Genomic DNA, 9982 nt, shown 5'->3' with positions numbered 1-9982 from the left:
CTACAACAACAAATTTATGAACATACATGTAATGTCTGCATCTATCTTGCTGTCACTTCATGGCTCTGGAGATTGACATATAGATGTTAATGCCCAGAAAAGATAGAGAGATTAGATGGAGCATATTGCTGTAATCTGCAGGGAAGGTTGCTCATGAAAACTTGATTGTTTTACATAATCCTGTCAAAATGTCTCCTAAGGTAAAGTAAAGTAGGAATATAGTTAACACAGTTTTGGCATGTCAATCTCTCCCTATTTAAGCTATCTTTGCCTTTTTTATATAGTACTTGAGATAACAACTACCCCATCTGGTTTTTGACTCTCTGATGAGATGTTGTTTACATTTACATGACTGCATTTTAATTTTAATGTCAGATCTTACTGATGAGTGCTTATGTGTATAAAATAACTCTAGCCCCTTCAAGAGGTGACTTGTAAGATATTGGAGATACTGCCAGGATAAATGTACCTGCAGTGAAGTTTTCCAGCCTCTAGACGGTGACAAATGATGCCTCTTTCTCAATTTTTGCTGCTACTGGAAATCTTGAGGTTGTCTTAAATAATGTTCACTTCTTTTTTTGCTAAACTTTGAAAGCTGTGTGTTTGTCTCTTGCCATGAGATCTTTAGTGTAAAGAATGCTCAGCCCTCTTGTGCTGCTTCCTGAGTGTCTGGAATGGAGATTAGAGAACTTTAAGTCTAAATATCTCCCTTGGCCCCTGTAAAGAGTGTAAAACCCCAGTCTTACTCTGAGACTGCAGTCTGGTTTGAGACAGGCAGTCAGCAAGGTATGTCAAATGCTCAGGATGCATGTGATACCTTGCAGCTGACTTAGAGGAGCAGAATCTGTAATGTAGCCAGGGGATAGCTCTCTGCTGTTCTGTGTAGCGTCACCTTGCAAGGTGCTGGTGTTCAATCATCAAATGACATAATTCAATGAGACTTAAATACATCAGACAATGGCCTTGTTTTCCTATTTATCCTATGATTCCTTTGTTTTGTGTAAAGCTAGATTAACATTTTTTCTTTAAAAATAAAAAAGTGTGTGTGAGTTCTTAGTGTATAATGTTTGGGTTACCCAATAAACATGCTTTACTAATACCAGTTAATATGCTCTGCTCCTCTCTATCTGCAGCCAAGTAGGACAGAGGTGGTTGTACAGAGAGCTCCTTGAGAGCAGCATAAACTGTTTTATAAGTTTCCTTTGTCTGCAGACATTGTGATTTACGGTTGTGTTGTTAGCAAAGCTTAAGTAGTATGATTCTGTGTTTGATCAACTCTGGCAGATATGGGCATATACTGTAATGGACATATGAACTCTATTTGGATGAAACATGTCTGTGTAAATACTGGGGAATTCGTGTTGAGAAACAGTCTTGGGCGACAAAAAACTCCCTACACTATTTCAATTTCAATTTTGAAAGGTTTTTTCCTTTTAGTTGAAGAATTGCAAAACAAACAAAGTGGCAGTTGATTTGGAGGAAAGCATTGTGAATGATGTTTTTGGTGACAAAAGGCAATTTCCTTGTGAATGTGAGACACTTAAAAAATGAATGAAGGCTACTAACAGTACTAGCTTAGCGCTCCCTCTTTGTTCATGTATAACCTAAGAATATTGTGATTTGATTTGAAAAGGCATCAAGTCAACAGACCAAAGTTTTGGAATCTGAGCTGTATTTGAGTCTTTAGATGTAAAAATTGCATTCAAACAACATTGGCTTTTGGAAAGAGCTGCCTTTTTTTAAGATTAAATTTTGGTCACTTTAAATATACTATTTTGAATCTCTGGCTTAACTGTTAGAAGTGAAAACTGTTGGGTTTTGTTTTAAAATTCTTTGTGTAATACCAAACTACTAGGTTGCATAAATTCATCCCAATATAATTTTCATTAAGAACCCTATGCATTATAACAAAATTGGTCAATAGTTAACGTGGAAGACGTCTGTGTTGTTCTTGTACACCAGGGATGAGGAATAAGAAATATAGTCTGATCTAGCTACTGTTATAAAGTAATACTTTAAGCATGGGGGGTTAGCTAGCATTGTATATCAGAAAATCTGGGAGGTATTTCATATGGTTACCTTCAGGGCAGAGTTTAAAGCAAGAGGGCAACACGTTTCAGTAATGATTGCAGAACTAAAGAAAATGCACTTTCAGTTTAACAGAATAAGCTCTTGATATACTGAAAAGATTGTCTTTTGGGGATATTATCATGTGTTCAGTTTCTCTCTGAGAAACCTATTTTCTCCTTGGTGGTGTCACACTGCTGACTTCCTGCAAGGCCTGTATCTCTGATATACCTAGAATGATAATTTTTTTTTTAGAATTGCAGAAATCTGCACTGCTCAAAATTTGAAGTGAGCTGCTTCCTCTGAACTTCTGAAAGCATGAGAGTGAGCTCGGGCATATCCCCATTTCTCTGGCATGGTACCTATTCTTTGCCTTATCAATCTGAATGCAGGATTAAGACACTGGGTGTCTAGAGAGGGAGTGATAGGAATTGATGAATGACATACATGCCTCAGTTTATCTGTGTGGTCAGATAAGAGGTGCCTCTAGACAGATATTCTGTCTTCAACAGTGGATAGATGTTAAGGTTGGCAGGGGAATATAAGAAAGTATAGAAAGTCCGTTCTCCAGTCTCCTCTCTGGGAGTTGATGGTTTGGTGACTTCCTAGCTGGGAGCTGTAGACTGAATGTCATGATTTGTCATCCTTGATATGAGCTCTATGGACTCATCTCAAACCAATTTATTTTTTTTTTTTTTTTTTACCTTTGCAATGTGCAGTGGCAACAGATTTACTACCTATTTTTTGGCTGGGGAGGGGTGAAAGGGGGATTTATCAGAATTTATAATTAATTCTGAGAAGATTAAAAGGTGGGAAGATTAACAGCAGGCAGAAGGCCAGGTAAGGAGGAATATAAAATTTTTGAGGAAACAGCCAAATTTAGTGTCTACTAGACAGGTGGTTTTGTTTCTCTGAGAAAACCTATGACAAACAGCTGTTATATAAAAGCATTTGCCTGGGTAGGACAAAGGTGAGCCAAGGGGGTTTTCTGCAGTGTTTTGGAGATTGGCTGTTGGTTGGTAGGAGGGATGTTGACCATCAGTGACCAGAAGAAAGGAGGTGGTGACAGAGGCTGGCCTACCCAACCCACAGGTAGAGATCTAGTTCAATAACACTTCCCAAGGCTTCCAAGGTAAAAGCAGTATACAAATATGAGAAAATAAGTGTACAGCCTTTTTTCTTTACGTATTTTTTTTTCTTGAGTTTTATGTGGCTGGGTGAAAGAAAAAACTTTAAAAAACCCAAACACATTTAGAGAGCTGGATGAGTGAGTGTGGGCAGCAAGATAAAAGCTGTTGCTCAAGAGTTTACCTGGAGGCTGCAGTTCCCTCTGGGATTATGCAAGGTGCTTCTATGCAAAGTAGTAAAGGCAGGAGTCTTTACCTCCTGGAAGCAGACACTGACATGTTTTAGAGCAAAGACTTAGAAAAATGAAACAATTATGGTGCAGGAGAACACTTTCTGTGAGTTTGAGACCGTCCTGTAAAAATGAAAAAGCGTGAAGAGTCAGAATGTTGTAGGCTGCAGGCAGTATTATCTGAGTTTTTCTAAAATACCCACAGGATTCAAGCAAACTTAAAATTAATGTAAAACTTACCTGAGTTTTTGAGATTCTCCAGTGAACCTTTGTTTACTTGTGTTCTGCTGACTTTAAATTTAGTTTTCCCTCTTGGACCAGTCAAAACTTGAAAACTAAACTTTCAAGTCTGCTGTTTCAACATGGCTGGGGAGGGAGGAGGAAGAGAAACACATATCACTTTATTTTTTAAAATATTCAAGAGTTGCCTTTGGACTATCACCCTCTAGCTGTTTTGAGGAAATTGAGAGATAAGTTTATGTGAAACTTTAACCTAGGGAGTTTTAGCATGTTTTGCAGAGTAATGGCATTTGCTTGCCTTTTATATTTTAGATGTACTGGGGTTGCATCCTAGCTGTATGGTTGTGCAAAATAGTATGATGTAAAAGTAGAAGAATGCAACACAAATTATGTTCTCCTTAACCTGCATCACCCAAGTCTTGGTTTCCAATAATATGACTGTACAAGTAAATAAGCCAGACCCTTCTTTAAAAAAACCAAACAACCAAACCACAGCCACACAACACCCCTAGACCCCACCAAATCCATAGTATACCTAAAAGAAAAGGTATGAGCAGAAAAAACCCTCATCATATGGATGAGATTAGCTGGTAATTACAAAGCCACCTAATTTCAGTTAAGAGGTGAATTAATGGGATAAAACACCAGGAAATTTAATTTACTTAGCAATTTATTTTTAAACCGAGTCAAGAAGATTTTATCATGGCTTCTCTGAAGCTTGTAGGAAGTCAGTCAGATTTAATTATACTCTTGTGTAATGACCCACATATCTTAAGTTTTATGTGTCATAATTTATTTTATTTACAAATAGATGTACACTTAAGACTGAAAGAGTATCAAGACCATTTGATAGGCAGTTTTCACACATTAATACTGAAACTGCAGCAGGAGACGGAGTTTTAGTTCTTAACAGTGAAGTACAGCTGGTGACCTGAAGTAGTGAATTTTCTTAATTGCCTCCTGTCCTGGCTTTGGCTGGGGTAGAGTTCTTCCTAGTAGCTGGTATAGTGCTGTGTTTTGGATTTAGTATGAGAATAACATTAATAATACACTGATGTTTTCAGTTATTGCTAAATAGTTGTAGAGCTTATGCCCCATCAAGGACTCTTCAGCTTCCCATGCTCCGCCAGCAGGGAGGTGCATGGGCAGCTGGGAGGGGGCACAGCCAGGACACTGACCCAGCCTGGCCAGAGGGATATTCCTGACCACGAGCGGTCACGCTTGGTGTATAATGAGTTGGCCGGTGGGCAGGAATTGCTGCTCGGGGACAGGCAGTTGATCACTGGGTGGTGAGAATTGTTGCATTGTGCATCACTTTTGTATATTTCTTTATCCGTATTATTTCCTCTTCCCTTGCTGTCCTATTAAACTGTTTTTATCTCAACCTATGAGTTGGGGTTTCTTTCTGATTCTTTCCGCCATCCCACCTAGGTGGAGGGGAGGCAAGCAAGCTGTTGTGTGGTACTTAGTTGGTGGCCGGGGCTACACCACACCTCCTATATATATATAAAAAATGTATTTTTCTGTTCATGGTATTAGAACTGTTCTTTTACCCCTGGGTACTTAATTCTTTATGGAAGGTGGACAGGCAGCAAGTGCATCTTCCCTGTGTAGTGGAACATGCTTTGAAAGCTAACTGTTGGCATAAACACTTTTCTTAACAGACACCTTAGAAGATCTACATATCCAAAATGAAAATTGCATAGACTAAAACTGTGTACTAGTGAAGACTGCAGATAAACACATTTGTGCGGGATTAGATAAAACTGTGCAATAACTAGGAGTTCTGTAATATGGGTGCACAGGCCCAGTTTTATCGAGTGTCCTCATATGACTTTAAGTGTTTTTAACTGCCCTGTGTAAACAGTCTAATCTAGTATTGATTCAGCTTTATCTTATTTTATGAAAGTACATGAAGACTAAGCATCTTCAGGCTTGTTGTGTGGTTGCAGGATTTTGCAGTGTGATGATTAAGAATGGTTCAATCTCTTCCCACATAGCCCACGGTAGGGCACATGCCCAAGGTTACCCATCAGGTCCAAATGCTCTGGTGTCTGCTGCTCCTGCCAGTCTGGGAGTCCATGTAGTTATTTCATGTTTTAACTAATCCACTTGAAAAAGAGTGGAAAACTTACCTTGGGTACACTTTGTCAATGTGCATATCTTTAAACTAGAGGTAGCTTGTCTTTGACTGAGAGAATGTATGAGAGACTGGAAATACAGAATCTTACAACTCTCTTTAAAAAAAACTAGTTCTGTTGCAAGGACTAAAGAATAGAAACTGATGGCTTTCTCATTATTGTCTGTGCACTGAAACTTTAAAACTAGGGAATCGAGCAGATCTATGTGCAATTAGGACTGGGGGATTTTTTTCTGAGTAAGAAACTTGCCTGAAGAACATATTTCTGAGAAGACAAATCACTTTAAACTTGGGTTAAATTTTTTCAGACATAAATACAGTATTCCAAAAATGCAGAAAAATTTTCTGACATGTTGATTGTTAAAATGTTGAAATAAATGTTTGCAATTAAGCTATTCTTAAACAGCTAGTTCACAAAAATCCTTCAGAGTAAAACTAGAGATCGACCTAAAAAGGGAATTTAGATTTGTCTTCCTTTAGAATATCAAGGTGATTTATTGTCTGCATAAGCTGAATGAACTTTTAATATATATTGGGTTGGTAGGCAGAACCAAAATATATAAATTATTCACGCAGATGTGCATTTCCAGATCATTGTAAGGAACATCCTGACTAACATCAGAGGTGTTTATGCTAGCATAGAGAAGTAACTCGTGCAGCAAGAAAAACTTCTCATGGTTCTGCATACGGCATTAACTATATCCCAGAAAGGACTTGCATGACCAAAGAAGAAATTGTTTTAACTGGACTTTGTTCAAAAAGAAAATTTCTGCTACTTCAGAAATTCTGCTTTTGTGGGTCCACTTTCAGTTTTCGTTATTGACACTACAGATAAGATCTGAATATGCTTAGGTGCAGCAGCTTAGATTCAAGACAAGATGTGTCTGTGTGGTGTTCTCAAAGTATATGTTCCATATTCATGGATAGAAGAAATACAACACAAATGTTTTCAGGCCCCAGACACTGAAGTGAAGTTTGTGCTTTAAAAAAAAAAAGCACTCCCCTAATAAATCCAAAGCCAATTAAAAACACACACACACAAAACAAGCAAGCATCCCATACCAAAACAAAAACCAATCCCTTTTCTCTGTCTTGCAACCCTTACAGTAAACTCTAAGGGCTTAATCCTGAGAAAATGTCCTTTTTAAAAGTAGGAGGAAGTTCTTAGTTTTTTTCACCTGAGAGTTTTCCAATTCCTGTCAGCCCTGGTGTCATCTTTCCTGTGAAAGTTTGTAGCTTGGTGCTGCTTTATCTGTGAGTCGTGGCTGGCCAGACAGCATGACCCAACTGCTTGCTACTTTCCTACCACTTTGTAAACTCAGTAATAGCAAAGAAGCCTAGCTGGCTGCTGAGGAGCACAGGCTGTGCTCCGGAGTTAGATGTGAATGCAGATGTGAATGCTGGACTAGGTGATCTGTAGCAGCTGTGGGAGATGTGCTGTCAACAGGGGATAGTGCTGGAGATGTAACACCTTGCGCAATTCTATGCTGAATGCTACTGCAGGCTTGACAACAACATAACTTGTAACGAGAACACTATTTGATTAGTGTTGTGGTAGATTTAGATGCATCTATCTTGTAATTTTTTTCATTATCAAACAGTTAACCTTAAATACAATTGGTATGTAAGAGTGCCACGCTTTTTTACTTTTCAGTAGGGTTTTTTGGGTCCCCCTGGATTAGTCAATTCACTGCTCCATTTAAATACTAAAGTTGCTAACTTACCCTTTAAAAACTTGATCAGTTTTAGGTATCATCCAAAGTATAATAGACTCAGTGATCTATGAACAGCAGAATGTATTTCTCAACAGCTGTGTAAAAAGAGCTAAAAAAAACATATTGAGGTGTTTTGTGGAAGCAAAGGATGGCGGGGGAGCATTCAGATTGGAGTTTTATTTTTCGATCTGTAAATTAAATTCATGGTGCAATACTGGAAAAGATGTCCTATAGATCTTTTCCTAAAGGTCTGATGGAGTGATGCTACTTTAGAGGAAGGTAAATGGCCTACAAAGGGTAAGTAATCGCCCGTCTTGGGACCTTTATCTTAGATGTGCTTATTTGTAGGCAGCTTTAAATGCATTATGCCTAAACTGTCTGACCACTGCATTTGTCTTCACAATGGCATCTAATTGTATACTGAGGCTTTAGTATGAGTTATTTCACATCTCTATTAAACTGATCAGTGATGTGACTGAGACATTACTAGCCCAAATGACAAAGTAATAATGAATAAGAGTAAAGCATGGCTGATGGGCAAATCAGGTCTGCAAAGTCAGCACCACTGAAAATGTTTGGATTGAAAACTTGTGTGTTCTACAAGTTATGAGAGCTACTGCTTACTTAAATGTATCTTGGAGCATTGATATAAATTCTATCCAGATTTCAAACTAATATCTGTAAAGGGGTAGTCATTTCTATATAACTCGGGTATTAATCTACATTTATGCTGCTGTTTGCCAATTGTAACTTCAGAGTCTTTCAGTACTTCATAACAATGAATTACTTTGATCCCCCCAATTGTATGATATGAAAATTCAGTAAATGCAGCTGTATTTGAAGACCCAAGAGTTTTCTCTAGCTGATTTCCACCCTTTACCTGCAGGATCTGTGGCATGTGGGCAGGTCGTGCTTTCTAAATTACGAGGTGTATTCTATGTAAAGGAGAAGCTGTAGGCAGCAGTACTGTTGTTGTCTTGCCATCCCACCAGTACACATCTTCCTCACCTTGAGTGCCATTCTGTGCTTGAAGCGCCAAAGGGGAGGAAGTGGTAGCTGGCTGATGGATGTCAATTGCTTATGCAGTCTGTCTTGTTTGGTAAGACTACCAGCCAAGGGAACTTGTCTTTAAGACACTCAAAAGTAACACTTTGTTCCCATAAGATCATTTGTGAAGAATATCCCTGCATGTACAGTAATTATGATGGGCACAGTACATGTGACTACGTTTTGCTTGAAGATCTAAGACTAGTGATTCAAAAGTGCAAATCATCCACAGACTGGGGGGGGAAATAGGAGCAAATTTTTTAAGAAAGTTTTAAATTCTAAGACTTTAGAAATTCTAAGAAAAACTTAGAATTGGAACTTCCCGAAGAAGTTCATTGCACAATGAAAATGTCATTCCTTAGTCAAGATGCGTGATGGCATTAACCAGAAGACCTTCCTTGTTCAGTGGTGAAGTGAAACTAGCAATTGCAAATCAACAGACTGGTGAGAGAAGTAGGAAATAAAAGGTAATAAATGTAAATGGAAGATTAAAAACATGTTTAAAAAAATATTAAAGGGAACAAATGGAAGGGAAAATAGAAGCAGAAGGGGAGAGTCCTTGAGTGGTGGGTGTTAAAAGCAATGAATTTTATGTTTCTAGGAAAAGAACAGTTGTAAGCAGAATTTTTAGAATTTGTATGACTTTTAATAAGGATGCATAAAAGTTAAAAGTTCTTGAGAAATATCAGTTCTATAAGTAGAAGAATTTAATTAAAGTCCCTCTACATGGCTTTGTAGAAAATAGCCCTAGGCTTTCTCCTGAGAATACAAGTTTGGAGATAACTGCATTAATTTAATTCCCCTAAACTCTTTAAGGACTTTTTTATAAATTTTTTCTTAAGCATATGGATCAGGAATGGGCAAACTGACTAATCTCAAAGGTAGATGCTAATAGGGCATCATTTGCTTGGTCTAGGGTTCTGTGGGGTGTATTTTTAGACCTGATGATCGATTGTGTTAATCAGTGATTGCAATGTAACTTAAAAGCTTCCTGGTATTGTTTAGGTATGACATGTGAGTTAGGGGAGTGCTAAATAAAGCAGGATTTTTGTCACATCCAGTGCAGTCTAAATTTGTACATGAGCTGTGATAGATGCTGAATGAAATGCATAACCTGGAGGATAGAAATCTGGTAGGGACTCTTGGGAGGGGAATATGCTGGACAATCATGAGAAGTGTGGAGTTCCAGAGCAACAGGAACAAATGGGACTCTGGGCAATAATGAGCAGGGCTTTGGGGAAACTAGAGGTAAACACCTCTCTGTTGCAGATAGTCCTGAAGACTTCTAAAATGGACATTGCAAAATTAGAGGGTGTGGAAAAGATCTATAAAAATGCTTTGGAGGTTTCAGAGTGTGTCTTCAAGTGGAAAAACATGAGAGTTCAATCCACTTAGTGTATGAAAGAGAAGATTGAA

The sequence above is a fragment of the Phaethon lepturus genome, unplaced genomic scaffold (assembly GCF_000687285.1).
Source record: "Phaethon lepturus isolate BGI_N335 unplaced genomic scaffold, ASM68728v1 scaffold3276, whole genome shotgun sequence".
Taxonomy (NCBI): Eukaryota; Metazoa; Chordata; class Aves; order Phaethontiformes; family Phaethontidae; genus Phaethon; species Phaethon lepturus.
The sequence above is the reverse complement of the archived record's forward strand: the minus strand, read 5'-3'. Positions refer to the sequence as shown.